Consider the following 20,124-nt stretch of genomic DNA (forward strand, 5'->3'; position numbering starts at 1 on the left):
AAAGCTTGCAGATTACTGCTGGACAATTATAAAAGATGATCCCAGGCAGGAGTACAAGAGACAAGCAAAAAATAGTTGTCGCTGAATGAGGACCAAATTTTGTAGTGCAATTTCTGTAAAGGTTTATAATTCACAATGGTGTTTAAACATGTTCTAGTTATTTCAAATAACATAGTAACATAGTAACATAGTTAGTAAGGCCGAAAAAAGACATTTGTCCATCCAGTTCAGCCTATATTCCATCATAATAAATCCCCAGATCTACGTCCTTCTACAGAACCTAATAATTGTATGATACAATATTGTTCTGCTCCAGGAAGACATCCAGGCCTCTCTTGAACCCCTCGACTGAGTTCGCCATCACCACCTCCTCAGGCAAGCAATTCCAGATTCTCACTGCCCTAACAGTAAAGAATCCTCTTCTATGTTGGTGGAAAAACCTTCTCTCCTCCAGACGCAAAGAATGCCCCCTTGTGCCCGTCACCTTCCTTGGTATAAACAGATCCTCAGCGAGATATTTGTATTGTCCCCTTATATACTTATACATGGTTATTAGATCGCCCCTCAGTCGTCTTTTTTCTAGACTAAATAATCCTAATTTCGCTAGTCTATCTGGGTATTGTAGTTCTCCCATCCCCTTTATTAATTTTGTTGCCCTCCTTTGTACTCTCTCTAGTTCCATTATATCCTTCCTGAGCACCGGTGCCCAAAACTGGACACAGTACTCCATGTGCGGTCTAACTAGGGATTTGTACAGAGGCAGTATAATGCTCTCATCATGTGTATCCAGACCTCTTTTAATGCACCCCATGATCCTGTTTGCCTTGGCAGCTGCTGCCTGGCACTGGCTGCCCCAGGTAAGTTTATCATTAACTAGGATCCCCAAGTCCTTCTCCCTGTCAGATTTACCCAGTGGTTTCCCATTCAGTGTGTAATGGTGATATTGATTCCTTCTTCCCATGTGTATAACCTTACATTTATCATTGTTAAACCTCATCTGCCACCTTTCAGCCCAAGTTTCCAACTTATCCAGATCCATCTGTAGCAGAATACTATCTTCTCTTGTATTAACTGCTTTACATAGTTTTGTATCATCTGCAAATATCGATATTTTACTGTGTAAACCTTCTACCAGATCATTAATGAATATGTTGAAGAGAACAGGTCCCAATACTGACCCCTGCGGTACCCCACTGGTCACAGCGACCCAGTTAGAGACTATACCATTTATAACCACCCTCTGCTTTCTATCACTAAGCCAGTTACCAACCCATTTACACACATTTTCCCCCAGACCAAGCATTCTCATTTTGTGTACCAACCTCTTGTGCGGCACGGTATCAAACGCTTTGGAGAAATCGAGATATACCACGTCCAATGACTCACCGTGGTCCAGCCTATAGCTTACCTCTTCATAAAAACTGATTAGATTGGTTTGACAGGAGCGATTTCTCATAAACCCATGCTGATATGGAGTTAAACAGTTATTCTCATTGAGATAATCCAGAATAACATCCCTCAGAAACCCTTCAAATATTTTACCAACAATAGAGGTTAGACTTACTGGCCTATAATTTCCAGGTTCACTTTTAGAGCCCTTTTTGAATATTGGCACCACATTTGCTATGCGCCAGTCCTGCGGAACAGATCCTGTCGCTATAGAGTCCCTAAAAATAAGAAATAATGGTTTATCTATTACATTACTTAGTTCCCTTAGTACTCGTGGGTGTATGCCATCCGGACCCGGAGATTTATCTATTTTAATCTTATTTAGCCGGTTTCGCACCTCTTCTTGGGTTAGATTGGTGACCCTTAATATAGGGTTTTCATTGTTTCTTGGGATTTCACCTAGCATTTCATTTTCCACCGTGAATACCGTGGAGAAGAAGGTGTTTAATATGTTAGCTTTTTCCTCGTCATCTACAACCATTCTTTCCTCACTATTTTTTAAGGGGCCTACATTTTCAGTTTTTATTCTTTTACTATTGATATAGTTGAAGAACAGTTTGGGATTAGTTTTACTCTCCTTAGCAATGTGCTTCTCTGTTTCCTTTTTGGCAGCTTTAATTAGTTTTTTAGATAAAGTATTTTTCTCCCTATAGTTTTTTAGGGCTTCAATGGTGCCATCCTGCTTTAGTAGTGCAAATGCTTTCTTTTTACTGTTAATTGCCTGTCTTACTTCTTTGTTTAGCCACATTGGGTTTTTCCTATTTCTAGTCCTTTTATTCCCACAAGGTATTGTTGCTAAGTTTCCTCTAAATAAATATCAGAAAATTGCCATATAAAAATATTCTGCATCTTTAAATTTGCAAAAATAATGTTTTAAAGTACTGAAACATTTATGCATTAATTACATGTAGCAGTAAAAGGAAAACTCAGACGTAGAAGAAAGAACAAACTAAAAATTTTCATTGTCAGATTTTAATTCAAGAGGTCAAAATCATGAAGCAATGGCTCATTTCATAACGGAACCTGACAACTTATGAAAACATGTAGAACAGTAGATTACATTATTTATGCTGCTCTTCTACTGTCTCCTTCTCCAGTTCTATCTGTAGGCTTCTTTTGTCAGCTGTATATCCAGAACACACTAAAAGCTCACTTACACGAACAGCTAATAGTTTACAGGATGAACATATTTTAAAAGCCAATGGTTACAAAGGTGCAAGAGAGACTAGTGGAAAAGTGGATCCTTCTTGCCCGCTCCCCTGGAATGACAGGTCTTTCCCTATAAACGTACTCAAGAAGAGACCAATCACTCAAAGGGAGTGGGTGGGGAGAAGCCACTGGTGAGTCGCCTGTCTGACTAGTCTCCCGTGCAGCTCAGTGCCAGGTAGTTTTTAAAGAATGTTTTTGTCTGAAATGCTGCAATTTTCCAGAGTCAAACATTCCTGTCTGGAATTGTGCAACCAGTGCATGATACATGGATCGGGCAGCAAATATCAGCTGTCAAGTTCCCTTTAAATAATTTTGCAGAGTGTATGCCTAGAATTTACAGTCAATTCAAGGGTCAAAACACACTGCTCCTCAAACATTAAGGCTGTGTGCACATGTTGATGATTTTTAGTGTTTTTTTTTGCCTTTTTTCGCTATAAAAACCGCAAAAAAAGCATACATTAAGCATCCCATCATTTAGAATGAATTCCGCAATTTTTGTGCACATGATGCGTTCTTTTCCGCGAAAAAAAACAATTGCGGTAAAAAACGCAGCATGTTCATGAATTTTGCAGATTTTTTGCGGATTTCCCACTATATAATGCATTGGGAAATGTCCAGAAAAATCCGCAAAAAAAAAATGCACCAAAAAACGCGGTAAAAACGCGCAAAAAACGCATGCAGATTTCTTGCAGAAAATTTCAGGTTTTTCTCAGGAAATTTCTGCAAGAAATCCTGAATGTGTGCACATAGCCTAAAAGTGCACACCAGGAAAGGCTCCCAGCGAACCAGGTTGTTTAATGTCATTAACTGACCAAACTGCAATGGGGTCAACCTTCTGCCGAGGAAGAATTGCTGGGGCAAGCTATTTAAAAAAAATAAATAAATAAAAATAATATATATATATATATATATATATATATATATATATATATATATATATATCTAATTGTCTAAGGGTTTTTCCGTCTGTCTGTCTGTCTGTCTGTCTGTCCTGGAAATCCCTGCTCTCTGATTGGTCGAGGCCGCAAGGCCTCGACCAATCAGAGACCGGCACAGCATCGACGTAGAAATCCCGCGTCTCTGATTGGTCGAGGCCGCCAGGCCTCGACCAATCAGCAACGGGCACAGCGACGATGATGTCATAATGGTTGCCATGGCGACGATGATGTCATAAAGGTTGCCTCGACCAATCAGCAACGGGCACAGTCTGCCGCGAATTATGGAATCATCATTGTCCATATATTACAGGGACATGCATATTCTAGAATACCCGATGCGTTAGAATCGGGCCACAATCTAGTATATATATATATATATATATATATATATATATATATATATATATATATATATATATATATATATTATGGTATATAATTAGAAATTAATTGGATTATTGTATTTACAATGCATATCAGCTAATCATTTAGAATTAGCGGCAGAAATATATACTACTGCTACTAATTATGAAAATAACGATATATTACATATATAAATAATAATAATAATTTCTATATTTATATAGTGCCAACATATTCTGCTTTACACACATTATAATCGCTGTCACCGATGGGGCTCACAATCTAAATTCCCTATCAATATGTCTTTGGAATGTGGGAGGAAACCCATGCAAACATGAGGAGAACATACAAACTCCTTGCAGATGTTGTCCTTGGTGGGATTTGAACCCAGGACCCCAGCGCTGCAAAGCAACAGTGCTAACCACTGAGCCACCAAGCTTGAGAAGCGTCATCGCATGGGCTATTAAAAGAGCATTTTATAACTACAGTTGGTGTGCTGCCTCAATTCTATATATTTTTTAGATATATGCAAGAACTGGTATTTGCCTGTGAGGCTTTGCATCCCCTTTTTCCCCTTTTTCTCTCTGTGCTGTTACTTGTCCTTTTTATATATATATATATATATATATATATATATATATATATATATATATATATATATATATATATATATATATATATATATATATATATAATATTGTTATTATTTATTTAGTCATTTTTAAATGTCTGTCTCCCTGTGCAAATTGCCTCTTCTGAGAAAAAGAGGACTTAAACTCTATAGCGCCACCTGTTGGAAGTAGCGATCCTACAAGTCATAATCAACTCTTTAACGAGTCGAGCAATATGACTTAAGGTACTGTCACACTAGACGATATCGCTAGCGATCCGTGACGTTGCAGCGTCCTCGCTAGCGATATCGTCCAGTGTGACAGGCAGCAGCGATCAGGCCCCTGCTGGGAGATCGCTGGTCGGGGAAGAAAGTCCAGAACTTTATTTCGTCGCTGGACTCCCCGCAGACATCGCTGAATCGGCGTGTGTGACACCGATTCAGCGATGTCTTCACTGGTAACCAGGGTAAACATCGGGTAACTAAGCGCAGGGCCGCGCTTAGTAACCCGATGTTTACCCTGGTTACCAGCGTAAAAAAACAAACAGTACATACTTACATTCAGCTGTCTGTCCCTTGCCGTCTGGTTCCTGCAGTGACTGCTGGCCGTAAAGTGAAAGCAGAGCACAGCCACAGCGGTGAGTCACCGCTGTGTGACTCACCGCTGTGCTGTGCTTTCACTTTCACTTTACGGCCAGCAGTCACTGCAGGAACCAGACGGCAAGGGACAGACAGCTGAATGTAAGTATGTACTGTTTGTTTTTTTACGCTGGTAACCAGGGTAAACATCGGGTTACTAAGCGCGGCCCTGCGCTTAGTTACCCGATGTTTACCCTGGTTACCGGGGACCTCGGGATCGTTGGTCGCTGGAGAGCTGTCTGTGTGACAGCTCTCCAGCGACCAAACAGCGACGCTGCAGCGATCCGGATCGTTGTCGGTATCGCTGCAGCGTCGCTAAGTGTGACGGTACCTTTAGGAAAAAAGCCAAATCAATATCTCAATTCGCAGACACGGTGTTTCGGGCTGTTGGCCTTCGTCAGTGCGAAGCGTGAGAACTGATTTGTGTGGTATTTCTACTATTCTGTCATGCCTTCTAAGTGTGCTTGCTTAGGGAACAGCAAATTGTTGTATGATATAGTGGATACTGCTTCACACCTGAATGCACTTAGTTGTACATATATTGCATAGTACAAGTCTGCAATGACTTTAGTCTGCAGTGTGATTCCTATAAGTGTGTCCTAGAATTGTGAAGATTAATTTAGATTTAAAAACAGAACGATGTATACAGACTGTGCCCTGCTATCTGCCACCATCGCACACTAACCAACATGTCTATTCTGCCTACAGGTATGTTCATGCACCCAGCTCTCCAGCTTGTTCTCCTGCCTTGTCTGTCTATGAAGTGCACATAGTACATCACCCAACTTTCCACACAGACTTTACTCTGCTCCTAGAATTCACATGGTATGTTCATGCACCCAACTCTCCAGCCTTGTCTGTCTATGAAGTGCACATAGTACATCACCCAACTTTCCACACAGACTTTACTCTGCTCCTAGAATTCACATGGTATGTTCATGCACCCAACTCTCCAGCCTTGTCTGTCTATGAAGTGCACATAGTACATCACCCAACTTTACACACAGACTTTCCTCTGCTCCTAGCATTCACATGGTATGTCTTTCAGCTAACCCCAGCTCTACACTGTGTTATTTCTGACCTTGCTTACTCTGGCTTGATTGTATGCATCTGGTCCACTCTTAATTCTCTGACCAAAATGAGCAGAGACTACTCCTCTCTGCTTCATACCTGAACGAACTTAGTTGTACATATATTGCATAGAACAAGTCTGCATTGACTTTAGTCTGCAGTATGATTCCTATAAGTGTGTCCTAGAAGTGTGAAGATTAATTTAGAATTAAAACCAGAATTCAACCAGAAGGGAACTGAAGGTAACTGGACACAGTCACTGAAAACAATGTTTCTGTTTGTTTTCACTATCACTCCTGTTATGACCTGGTGGTCAGGACAATAATGGACCTGGTGGTTAAGAGCACACGGAATGACCTGATAGTTACTGATAATATAGGACGAGCTCTGAGATGTGGGAACTCTGCTGACCGCAATCCCTAAACCTATCACACACACTAGAAATAGCCGTGGAGCGCTCCTGATGCTCCCTAGGCGCCTCGTCACAGCCTAAGGAACTAGCTAGCCCTAAAGATAGAAAAATAAAGCCTACCTTGCCTCAGAGAAATTCCCCAAAGGAAAAGGCAGCCCCCCACATATAATGACTGTGAGTAAAGATGAAAATTACAAACACAGAGATGAAATAGATTTAGCAAAGTGAGGCCCGACTTACTGAACAGACAGAGGATAGGAAAGGTAGCTTTGCGGTCAGCACAAAAAACTACAAAAAGACCACGCAGAGGGCGCAAAAAGACCCTCCGCACCGACTCACGGTGCGGAGGCGCTCCCTCTGCGTCCCAGAGCTTCCAGCAAGCAAGACAACAATCAAAATAGCAAGCTGGACAGAAAAATAGCAAACCAGAGAAAAACAAGCAGGAACTTAGCTTCTGCTGGGAAGACAGGTCACAAGAACGATCCAGGAGTGAACTAGACCAATACTGGAACATTGACAGGTGGCATGGAGCAATGATCTAGGAGGAGTTAAATAGAGCAGCCAGCTAACGAATTAACCTCGTCACCTGTGGAAGGAACCTCAGAAGCCGCAGCCCCACTCACCACCACCAGAGGAAACCCATGGACAGAACCAGCCGAAGTACCATTCATGACCACAGGAGGGAGCTTGACAACAGAATTCACAACACACCCCTATAATTCTTCACTTTCTGCAAACTCCCCTAATCCCTACTCCTAGTAAAGAACTGTTCATCTCCTCTTCAATCGTCCCCATCCATCTCACCTCCTCCTCAGAACTGTTCCTTAACATACAATCATATGTCTCCAAGCACAGACAGCCACTTCATGCCCTCTCCTGCTCCCACCTGCTAACACTTTCTCTGCTCCTTTTCACTGCTGGTGATATTTCTCCAAATCCTGGTCCTCCTTACCACATCCCCACAGTCAGTTCTACCTCCCATACACGCTCTATCACAAATTTCCATAACCTCTCTAACCTTATACCCATTCGCCCAGCCCCCACTTCCCCAATCCCACTAACAGGAGCTCTGTAGAATGCTCGCTCTCTCTGCAACAAGCTTTCCTACATCCATGATCTTTTTGTTACTACCAAACTTTCCTTCCTCGCCATCACCGAAACCTGGCTGACCCCTTCTGACACAGCCTCTCCTGCTGCACTTTCCTATGGTGGCTTCCACCTTTCTCACACACCCCGCCCCAGCAGCAAGCATGGTGGAGGAGTTGGTTTTCTCCTGTCAGATAACTGCTCCTTCACCTCAATCCCACTGCCACCCTCTGTTACCCTCCCTTCCTTTGAGGTGCACTCTGTGCGCATCTATGCCCCCACCAACCTCCAACTGGCTGTCATTTACCACCCTCCAGGGCCAGCCACCGCCTTCTTTGACCACTTCACCATCTGGCTACTTCATTTCTTTTCTGCGGACATCCCCCACTATCATCATGGGTGACTTCAACATCCCCATTGACACTTCCCTCTCAGCTGCCACTAAACTTCTATCTCTCACTTCCTCCTTCGGCCTCACTCAATGGTCTTCTGCAGCCACTCACAAAGATGGTCACATATTGGACCTCATCTTCACCCGCCTCTGCTCCCTATCTAACCTCTCTAACTCACCTCTTCCTCTTTCTGACCACAATCTACTCACATTCTCTTCACTCTCCACTCCTTGTCTACAATCCCCACCCCACAAACTTGCACACCCTCGCAGAAATCTTTAACACCTTGATCTACATTTACTCTCTGAATCCCTCCTCCCTCTCACAGACATAAGTTCCCTACACAATGCGGATGACACTGCCGCTCTATATAACACCACAATAGCTGCAGCTTTGGAATCTCTTGCCCCTCTCACACATACCAAAGTTCGCAGAATCAACAGACAGCCCTGGCACACCAGCCTGACCAAAGAACTGAGGCGAGCTTCCATGGCTGCAGAGCGGAGATGGAAAAGATCCCACTCCAACAAGCACTTTATCGCATTCAAACAGTCCTTCACTACTTTCAAGACCACACTCGCCACAGCTAAACAAACCTACTTCTCATCTCTCATATCCTCCCTGTCTCACAACCCTAAACAGTTATTCAACACCTTCAACTCTCTCCTCTGTCCCCCAGCACCTCCTCCCTCCCCACTCATCTCAGCTGAAGACTTTGCCTCATTTTTCAAGCAGAAGATTGAGAACATCAGACACAGTTTTAGTCGACAACCCCCAGAGCACTTCCTCCCAACTACCAAGCCCTCCACCTCCAAAACCAACTTATCCACTAGAGTTGAGCGACCTTGACCTTTTTAGAGTCGAGCCGGGTTTCGCGAAACCCGACTATCTCAAAAGTCGGGTCGAGTGAAATCGCCCGATTATGACGTAAAGTCGAGATCGACCGAAACACGAAACCCAATGCAAGTCAATGGGGCAGCATAGTCGGCAGTGAGTGGGGGCCAGGAAAACACCTAGAGTGCCCATTTTAATGTCAAAACCATCCATTCTTCTTAATGAAGCTTGTCAAGCGTAATTTACCTTATAATAATTGGAAGGCATTTGAAATTGGGGGTCATTTGGCTAAAGTTGTGGTGGGTAGGGCTGGTTCAAGTAATTAGTGGGCCCAGGAAATCTGGACCACGTCACGGCAGTGGAGCAGGGAGAGGTAAGTATTTCAACTTTGCAAGTGCTGTGAACCTGAGCAAGCAGGGGGGGCCCACTCGTTGGCATTGGCACTGGCACAGGGCCCCTCAAAGTACAGCGGTGTGTTTGCACGGCGGGGGCGCCTCCCACCGGCAGCAACACTTTTGCGTACCATGAGAGGCCCTGTGCCAGTGACGTCGCCAACTAGTATTCCTCCCCCCACCTGATGAAGGAACCTGCACTTTCATCTGCACCTTCCTGTTTGTCCCCGTGTAAGGTGGTATGGTATGCGGGAAGGGGGACCTGACTTTCAGCAGGGTCACAATCTTGCAGTGTAGCGTACCAGCAGACTCATCTATCACTGGCTGGGCAATGGGCAGGGTGAGGAGGAAACACAGATATAGGCCCAAAGAATAAAGTGGGCTAAATGCAGTTCAAAATTGGTAACACAGGACTAATCAGGGGGCATTGCAGTGGAGGACAACTGGAATGAGAGGCTGACACAGAGAGTAGGCCCAAATCAGTAAGTAGTCGAAATGCAGTTCAAAATTGGCAACAGTAGTAAACAGGCGGCACAGCTTTGTTCAGTGGAGGAGAACAGCAAGGAGTGGCAGACACCGATAGTAGGCCACAACCCAACTAGTAGGCCAAATGCAGTCTAACATTAACAACTACTTAACGAGCGCCTGAAAACGGAATTTCAGGACAGGAAACCAGGAGAACAGCAAGGAGCGGCAGACACCGATAGTAGGCCCCAAACCAACTAGTACGCCAAATGCAGTTGTTCCGTTTAACCACAATTTAATGAGAGCCTGAAGATAGAAGTTCAGGAAAGGCAACCTGGAGAACACCTTGGAGTGGAACACACCATCTCTCTACACCCCATACCCAATTTGTAGGCCTAATGCAGCGTAGTTTCCAACAACTACTAAACGAGAGCATGATGATCGAAGCATTGGCGAGGAAACCTGGGGAACACCTTGGAGTGGAACACACCATCTCTCTACAGTGGAACACACCATCTCTCTACACCCCATACCCAATTTGTAGGCCTAATGCAGCGTAGTTTCCAACAACTACTAAACGAGAGCCGGAAGATCGAAGCAATGGAGAGGAAACCTGGGGAACACCTTGGAGTGTAACAAACCCTCTCTCTACACCACGGAAGGGCTGATTCTTAGAAAGGAAGGCTGTCGGAAAGAAGCAGGGCGCGTCCGAGGGTGATTATATTCTTATTAGGTATATACTCACCCTCGGACGCGCCCTGCTTCTTTATTTGTAATGAATGTTTATTTGCAATGTGGTTTTGACTTACTCTATTTTTTTGGTAAATAATGATTTTATTATTTTCATTGTTTTGCATCTTCTTGGCAATAATATAAAGAAGACGCGACAGGACAACACTCGGTGGATGCCATATCTGTGTTTAAAATTGAAAAAACCTTTCAGTTAACTACTTGCAGGAGAAAGTTATTGTAGCTGGTGGCCATTTTTAGTACTGTACCAGATTTTTGTTGTATGTGTTTGTTTTTAATGTTAAAATGTCTGCATTTGATATCTCTCCAGTATTTTCTTTTTTATAAGCAAAATACTTATTTTTATATTTTCTGATGTTGGTTCCAGGGGTACACGGGCAGCAGTGGTGTGGTCAGTGGAGGCCTAGTGGAAGGAGTGACCACAGACAGGCATCGAAGGCCTAAAATAATAACACATGGCTGTAGGCAATTTTAAATTGGTTCCAGGGGTACACGGGCAGCAGTGGTGTGGTCAGTGGAGGCCTAGTGGAAGGAGTCACCGCAGACAGGCATCGAAGGCCTAAAAAAATAACACATGGCTGTAGGCAATTTTAAATTGGTTCCAGGGGTACACGGGCAGCAGTGGTGTGGTCAGTGGAGGCCTAGTGGAAGGAGTCACCGCAGACAGGCATCGAAGGCCTAAAATAATAACACATGGCTGTAGGCAATTTTAAATTGGTTACAGGGGTACACGGGCAGCAGTGGTGTGGTCAGTGGAGGCCTAGTGGAAGGAGTAACCGCAGACAGGCATCGAAGGCCTAAAATAATAACACATGGCTGTAGGCAATTTTAAATTGGTTCCAGGGGTACACGGGCAGCAGTGGTGTGGTCAGTGGAGGCCTAGTGGAAGGAGTGACCGCAGACAGGCATCGAAGGCCTAAAATAATAACACATGGCTGTAGGCAATTTTAAATTGGTTACAGGGGTACACGGGCAGCAGTGGTGTGGTCAGTGGAGGCCTAGTGGAAGGAGTAACCGCAGACAGGCATCGAAGGCCTAAAATAATAACACATGGCTGTAGGCAATTTTAAATTGGTTCCAGGGGTACACGGGCAGCAGTGGTGTGGTCAGTGGAGGCCTAGTGGAAGGAGTGACCGCAGACAGGCATCGAAGGCCTAAAATAATAACACATGGCTGTAGGCAATTTTAAATTGGTTACAGGGGTACACGGGCAGCAGTGGTGTGGTCAGTGGAGGCCTAGTGGAAGGAGTAACCGCAGACAGGCATCGAAGGCCTAAAATAATAACACATGGCTGTAGGCAATTTTAAATTGGTTCCAGGGGTACACGGGCAGCAGTGGTGTGGTCAGTGGAGGCCTAGTGGAAGGAGTGACCACAGACAGGCATCGAAGGCCTAACATAACAAAAATGTCAATACAATGGTATTGTCAGTGGCAGGCATTGAAGGATGTCAGCGCATAGACTAAACATTGGTGGAGCTGTGAGATAATTTTGCAAGTGGTAGAGCACTGTTTGAGCTGGGGTGGGGGGAAACTGTCTTGTGGCCGGCGGTACAGGCCCAGGGCCCCTCATATTACAACGGTGTGTCTGACGTTGGGTGCGCACCACCACCGCCAGAGACACTTTATTGTACTAGGAGGGACCCAGTGGCAGTGCCGTCGACCAAAAGCGGGCTCACCCACCTCTTCAGACAAACTGCACTCTCACGGGTGCTGTCGCCAAGTGTCGATACCACGGCCCCGTGTGGGGAGTGTGGCCATTTAGTGAGGTGTAAACATGTCGTATGCTGGACAATCAGGTGCAGAAAATTACGAGATTGGAAAAGGCATTCAGAATAGTCCACAGGCAAGACCTTTTCATAGGAAAGCTAGGTGTCAGCCGGGCAAGGTGGGGCAAAAGATTTCGAAATCCAGTTGTAGTTCATTTTAATGAAGGTTAGATCATCTACATTTTGGGTAGCCAGACGAGTCCTTTTTTCTGTTAGTATTGAACCTGCAGCACTGAATACTCTTTCTGATAGGACACTAGCTGCCGGGCAAGCAAGCTCCTGCAATGCATATTCTGCCAATTCTGGCCAGGTGTCTAATTTTGATGCCCAGTAATCAAATGGGAATGACGGTTGAGGGAGAACATCGATAAGGGATGAAAAATAGTTTGTAACCATACTGGACAAATGTTGTCTCCTGTCACTTTGAATTGATGCTGCAGTACCTGTCCTGTCTGCGGTCATAGCAAAATCACTCCACAACCTGGTCAGAAAACCCCTCTGGCCAACGCCACTTCTGATTTCTGCCCCTCTAACTCCTCTGGTCTGCTGGCCCCTGCAGCTCGTGTGAGAACGATCACGGGCGCTGTGTGCAGGGAATGCCAGAAGCAAACGGTCAACAAGAGTTGATTGTTTGGTTGCTAATATTAGTTCCAAGTTCTCATGTGGCATTATATTTTGCAATTTGCCTTTATAGCGAGGATCAAGGAGGCAGGCCAACAAGTAATCGTCATCATTCATCATTTTAGTTATGCGTGTGTCCCTTTTGAGGATACGTAAGGCATAATCCGCCATGTGGGCCAAAGTTCCAGTTCTCAAATCTGCGGTTGTGCTTGGTTGAGGGGCAGTTTCAGGCAAATCCATGTCACTTGTGTCCCTCAAAAAACCAGAACCCGGCCTTGCCGCGCCACCAATTTCCAGTGGCCCCGGAAAAGCTTCCTCATTAAAAATATAATCATCCCCATCATCCTCCTCGTCCTCCTCCTCCTCTTCGCCCGCTACCTCGTCCTGTACACTGCCCTGGCCAGACAATGGCTGACTGTCATCAAGGCTTTCCTCTTCCTCAGCTGCAGACGCCTGATCCTTTATGTGCGTCAAACTTTGCATCAGCAGACGCATTAGGGGGATGCTCATGCTTATTATGGCGTTGTCTGCACTAACCAGCCGTGTGCATTCCTCAAAAAACTGAAGGACTTGACACATGTCTTGAATCTTCGACCACTGCACACCTGACAACTCCATGTCTGCCATCCTACTGCCTGCCCGTGTATGTGTATCCTCCCACAAAAACATAACAGCCCGCCTCTGTTCACACAGTCTCTGAAGCATGTGCAGTGTTGAGTTCCACCTTGTTGCAACGTCTATGATTAGGCGATGCTGGGGAAGGTTCAAAGAACGCTGATAGGTCTGCATACGGCTGGAGTGTACGGGCGAACGGCGGATATGTGAGCAAAGTCCACGCACTTTGAGGAGCAGGTCGGATAACCCCGGATAACTTTTCAGGAAGCACTGCACCACCAGGTTTAAGGTGTGAGCCAGGCAAGGAATGTGTTTCAGTTGGGAAAGGGAGATGGCAGCCATGAAATTCCTTCCGTTATCACTCACTACCTTGCCTGCCTCAAGATCTACAGTGCCCAGCCACGACTGCGTTTCTTTCTGCAAGAACTCGGACAGAACTTCCGCGGTGTGTCTGTTGTCGCCCAAACACTTCATAGCCAATACAGCCTGCTGACGTTTGCCAGTAGCTGCCCCATAATGGGAGACCTGGTGTGCAACAGTGGCAGCTGCGGATGGAGTGGTTGTGCGACTGCGGTCTGTGGACGAGCTCTCGCTTCTGCAGGAGGACGAAGAGGAGGAGGAGGGGGTGCGAACGGCTACAGCCAATTGTTTCCTAGACCGTGGGCTAGGCAGAACTGTCCCAAACTTGCTGTCCCCTGTGGACCCTGCATCCACCACATTTACCCAGTGTGCCGTGATGGACACGTAACGTCCCTGGCCATGCCTACTGGTCCATGCATCTGTTGTCAGGTGCACCTTTGTGCTCACAGATTGCCTGAGTGCATGGACGATGCGCTCTTTAACATGCTGGTGGAGGGCTGGGATGGCTTTTCTGGAAAAAAAGTGTCGACTGGGTAGCTCGTAGCGTGGTACAGCGTAGTCCATCAGGGCTTTGAAAGCTTCGCTTTCAACTAACCGGTAGGGCATCATCTCTAACGAGATTAGTCTAGCTATGTGTGCGTTCAAACCCTGTGTACGCGGATGCGAGGCTAAGTACTTCCTTTTTCTAACCATAGTCTCATGTAGGGTGAGCTGGACTGGAGAGCTGGAGATCGTGGAACTAGCGGGGGTGCCGGTGGACATGGCAGACTGAGAGACGGTGGGAGATGGTATTGTTGCCACCGGTGCCCTAGATGCAGTGTTTCCTACTACGAAACTGGTGATTCCCTGACCCTGACGGCTTTGGCCTGGCAAAGAAACCTGCACAGATACTGCAGGTGGTGCGGAAAATGGTGGCCCTACACTGCCGGAAGGGATGTTGCGTTGCTGACTAGCTTCATTGGCCGAGGGTGCTACAACCTTAAGGGACGTTTGGTAGTTAGTCCAGGCTTGCAAATGCATGGTGGTTAAATGTCTATGCATGCAACTTGTATTGAGACTTTTCAGATTCTGTCCTCTGCTTAAGGTAGTTGAACATTTTTGACAGATGACTTTGCGCTGATCAATTGGATGTTGTTTAAAAAAATGCCAGACTGCACTCTTTCTAGCATCGGATACCTTTTCAGGCATTGCAGAATGAGCTTTAACCGGATGGCCACGCTGTCCTCCAACAGGTTTTAGCTTTGCCACGCGTTTTGGGCAAGATACGGGCCCGGCAGATGGAACCTGTTGCGATGTTGATGCCTGCTGCGGCCCCTCCTCCTCCGCTTCAGAACTGCTGCCGCCTGCACCCTGTTCCCCCAATGGCTGCCAATCGGGGTCAAGAACTGGGTCATCTATTACCTCTTCTTGTAGCTCGTGTGCAACTTCGTCTGTGTCACCGTGTCGGTCGGTGGTATAGCGTTCGTGATGGGGCAACATAGTCTCATCAGGGTCTGATTCTTGATCAGCACCCTGCGAGGGCAATGTTGTGGTCTGAGTCAAAGGACCAGCATAGTAGTCTGGCTGTGGCTGTGCATCAGTGCACTCCATGTCAGATTCAACTTGTAATGGGCATGGACTGTTAACTGCTTCACTTTCTAAGCCAGGGACGGTATGTGTAAAGAGCTCCATGGAGTAACCCGTTGTGTCGCCTGCTGCATTCTTCTCTGTTGTTGTTTTTGCTGAAGAGGACAAGGAAGCGACTTGTCCCTGACCGTGAACATCCACTAACGACGCGCTGCTTTGACATTTACCAGTTTCACGAGAGGAGGCAAAAGAGCTAGAGGCTGAGTCAGCAAGATAAGCCAAAACTTGCTCTTGCTGCTCCGGCTTTAAAAGCGGTTTTCCTACTCCCAGAAAAGGGAGCGTTCGAGGCCTTGTGTAGCCAGACGACGAACCTGGCTCCACAGCTCCAGACTTAGGTGCAATATTTTTTTTCCCACGACCAGCTGATGCTCCACCACTACCACTACCCTCATTACCAGCTGACAATGAACGCCCCCGGCCACGACCTCTTCCACCATACTTTCTCATTGTTTTAAAAACGTACACAAACTAACGGTATTTGTTGCTGTCACACAAATTACACAGTGAGCTATAACTTCAGTATGATTTAGCTACCCCTTTACAGGTGAGTGAGACCACAACGAAAATCAGGCACAATGTTACACACTCTGTTGTTGGTGGCAACAAATGAGAGAGATGCCACACACGCAGGACTGTCACTGATGCACAAATGTAAATATTAATCTCCCACTGATTTGATTTTTTTTTTTTTTTTCAGGGAGACTTTAGGAAAAAAAAAAAATAGAATAAAATGATTTTTTCAGGAAGAATTTAGAAACCAAAGAAAATAAAATGATTTTTTCAGGGAGAATTTAGAAAACAAATAAAACAAAAAAAGGCTTTCTATGGCCCACTGAGTGAGAGATGACGCACACAGGAGTCAGGAGTGGCACACAAGCCCAGAGGCCAATATTTATCTCCCACTGATTGATGTAGTGATTTTTTCAGGTAGATTTTGGAACCCAAATCAAGCTAAAAAAAATAATAGGCTTTCTATGGCCCACAATTGGAGAGAGAGAGAGAGAGAGAGAGAGAGAGAGAGAGAGAGAGATGGCACACCCAGGAGTCAAGACTGGCACACAAGCAGAAAGGGCAATATTAATCTCCCACTGATTTGTTTTTTTTTTTGTTTTTTTTCAGGGAGACTTTAGGAAAAAAAAAAAATAGAATAAAATGATTTTTTCAGGAAGAATTTAGAAACCAAAGAAAATAAAATGATTTTTTCAGGGAGAATTTAGAAAACAAATAAAACAAAAAAAGGCTTTCTATGGCCCACTGAGTGAGAGATGACGCACACAGGAGTCAGGAGTGGCACACAAGCCCAGAGGCCAATATTAATCTCCCTTTTTTTTGTAAGGGAGAATTTATAAAACAAAAAAAAAAAAATAAATAGGCTTTCTATGGCCCACTATCTGAGAGAGAGAGATGGCATGCTTAGGACTGGCACACAAGCCCAAAGGCCAATATTAATCTCCCACTGATTGATTTATTGATTTTTTCAGGTAGAATTTAGAACCCAAATAAAGCAAAAAAATAAATAGGCTTTCTATGGCCCACTGAGTGAGTGATGATGCACACAGGAGTCAGGAGTGGCACACAAGCCCTGAGGCCAATATTTTTCTCCCACTGATTGATGTAGTGATTTTTTCAGGTAGATTTTAGAACCAAAATCAAGCAAAAAAATAAATAGGCTTTCTATGGCCCACTGAGTGAGTGATGATGCACACAAGCCCTGAGGCCAATATTTTTCTCCCACTGATTGATGTAGTGATTTTTTCAGGTAGATTTTATAACCCAAATCAAGCAAAAAAATAAATAGGCTTTCTATGGCCCACTGAGTGAGAGATTACACAGACAGGGATGGCACTCTAGCAGAAATGTCAATCTTAATCTCCCACAAAAAAAAAAAAAAAAACAGGGAGTGTCCTTCAATTACTATCTCCCTGCAGTAATCTCAGCCAGGTATGGCAGGCAGCAATAAGGAGTGGACTGATGCACAAATTAAATAAAAAGTGTGTACAAACCAAAAAGATAGCTGTGCAGAAAGGAAGGAACAAGAGGATTTGTGCTTTGAAAAAAGCAGTTGGTTTGCACAGCGCCGTACACACAGCAATGCAGCTATCAGGGAGCCTTCTAGGGCAGCCCAATGAGCTACAGCTCTGAGGGGGAAAAAAAAAAAATGTAGCTTCCACTGTCCCTGCACACCGAAGGTGGTGTTGGGCAGTGGAAATCGCTACAGCACAAGCGGTTTGGTGGTTAATGGACCCTGCTTAACGCTATCCCTGCTTCTGACGAAGCGGCAGCAACCTCTCCCTAAGCTCAGATCAGCAGCAGTAACATGGCGGTCGGCGGGAACTCCCCTTTATAGCCCCTGTGACGCCGCAGACAGCAAGCCAATCACTGCAATGCCCTTCTCTAAGATGGTGGGGACCAGGACCTATGTCATCACGCTGCCCACACTCTGCGTTTACCTTCATTGGCTGAGAAATGGCGCTTTTCGCGTCATTGAAACGCGACTTTGGCGCGAAAGTCGCGTACCGCATGGCCGACCCCGCACAGGGGTCGGATCGGGTTTCATGAAACCCGACTTTGCCAAAAGTCGGCGACTTTTGAAAATGAACGACCCGTTTCGCTCAACCCTATTATCCACTATTACAGAAGATCGACTCTCCACTCTACTTTCAAGATCGCATCTCACCACCTGTGCACTTGACCCAATCCCTTCCCACTTCATCCCAAACCTCGCCACAGTCTTCATCCCAACTCTAACCCATTTCTTCAACCTATCACTAACAACTGGTGTTTTCCCCTCAAGCTTTAAACATGCCTCAATCACACCTATCTTCAAAAAACCCTCTCTTTACCCATCCTCTGTATCTAGCTATCGCCCTATATCACTTCTCCCCTATGCCTCAAAACTACTGGAACAACACGTCCATCTTGAACTGTCCTCCCATCTATCTTCCTGCTCCCTTTTCGTCCGCTTACAATCAGGCTTCTGGTCACACCACTCCACTGAAACTGCCCTAACTAAGGTCACCAGTGACCTATTAACCGCCAAAAGCAAGCAACACTACTATGTCCTCCTCCTCCTGGACCTGTCCTCTGCCTTTGACACAGTGGACCATCCCTATTACTACAGACCCTCTCATCCCTTGGCATCACAGACTTGGCCCTATCCTGGATCTCGTCATACCTAACTGACCGAACATTCAGCGTCTCTCATTCACACACCACCTCCTCACCTCGCCCCCTATCTGTCGGAGTCCCGCAAGGTTCAGTTCTAGGGCCCCTGCTCTTCTCCATTTACACTTTTGGCCTGGGACAGCTCATAGCATCTCACGGTTTTCAGTATCATCTCTATGCTGATGACACACAGATCTACATCTCTGGACCAGATATCACCACCCTACTAACCAGAATCCCTCAATGTCTATCCGCTATTTAATAATAATAATAATAATAATAATAATAATAATAATAATCTTTATTTTTATATAGCGCTAACATATTCCGCAGCGCTTTACACATAATTTCATCCTTCTTCTCCGCTAGAATTCTTAAACTTAACATGGACAAAACAGAATTCATTGTCTTTCCCCCATCTCACGTGACCCCCCCAATGAACCTATCCATTACAGTAAATGGCTGCCGACTCTCCCAGTCCCACAAGCTCGCTGTCTCGGGGTAATCCTTGACACTGATCTCTCCTTCAAACCGCATATACAAGCCGTTTCCACTTCCTGCCGCCTTCAACTCAAAAATATTTCACGGATCCGTACATTCCTAAACCAAGAATCTGCAAAAACCCTAGTCCATGCCCTCATCATCTCCCACCTCGACTACTGTAACCTCCTGCTCTGTGGCCTCCCCTCGATCACTCTGACACCCCTCCAATCTATTCTAAGCTCAGCTGCCTGACTAATCCACCTGTCCACCCACTATTCCCAGGCCTCTCCCCTCTGTCAATCCCTTCACTGGCTCCCCATTACCCAGAGACTCCAGTACAAAAGCCTACCCATGACATACAAAGCCATCCACAACCTGTCTCCTCCATACATCTGTGACCTCGTCTCCCGGTACTTTCCTGCACGCAACCTCCGATTCTCACAAGATCTCCTTCTCTACTCCCCTCTTATCTCCTCTTCCCACAATCGCATACAAGATTTCTCTCGTGCATCACCCCTACTCTGGAACTCTCTACCACAACATATCAGACTCTCACCTACCATCGAAACCTTCAAAAAGAACCTGAAGACGTACCTCTTCCGGCAAGCCTACAACCTGCAGTAATCACCGATCAACCAAACCACTGCACAACCAGCTCTATCCTTACCTACTGTATCCTCACCCATCCCTTGTAGATTGTGAGCCCTCGCGTGCAGGGTCCTCTCTCCTCCTGTACCAGTTAAGACTTGTATTGTTCAAGATTATTGTACCTGTTTTTATTATGTATACCCCTCCTCACATGTAAAGCGCCATGGAATAAATGGCGCTATTATAATAAATAATAATAATAATTAATGTCATTGTGTGCACACCTCAG

Source organism: Ranitomeya imitator, chromosome 6, assembly GCF_032444005.1.
Source record: "Ranitomeya imitator isolate aRanImi1 chromosome 6, aRanImi1.pri, whole genome shotgun sequence".
NCBI classification, from domain to species: Eukaryota; Metazoa; Chordata; class Amphibia; order Anura; family Dendrobatidae; genus Ranitomeya; species Ranitomeya imitator.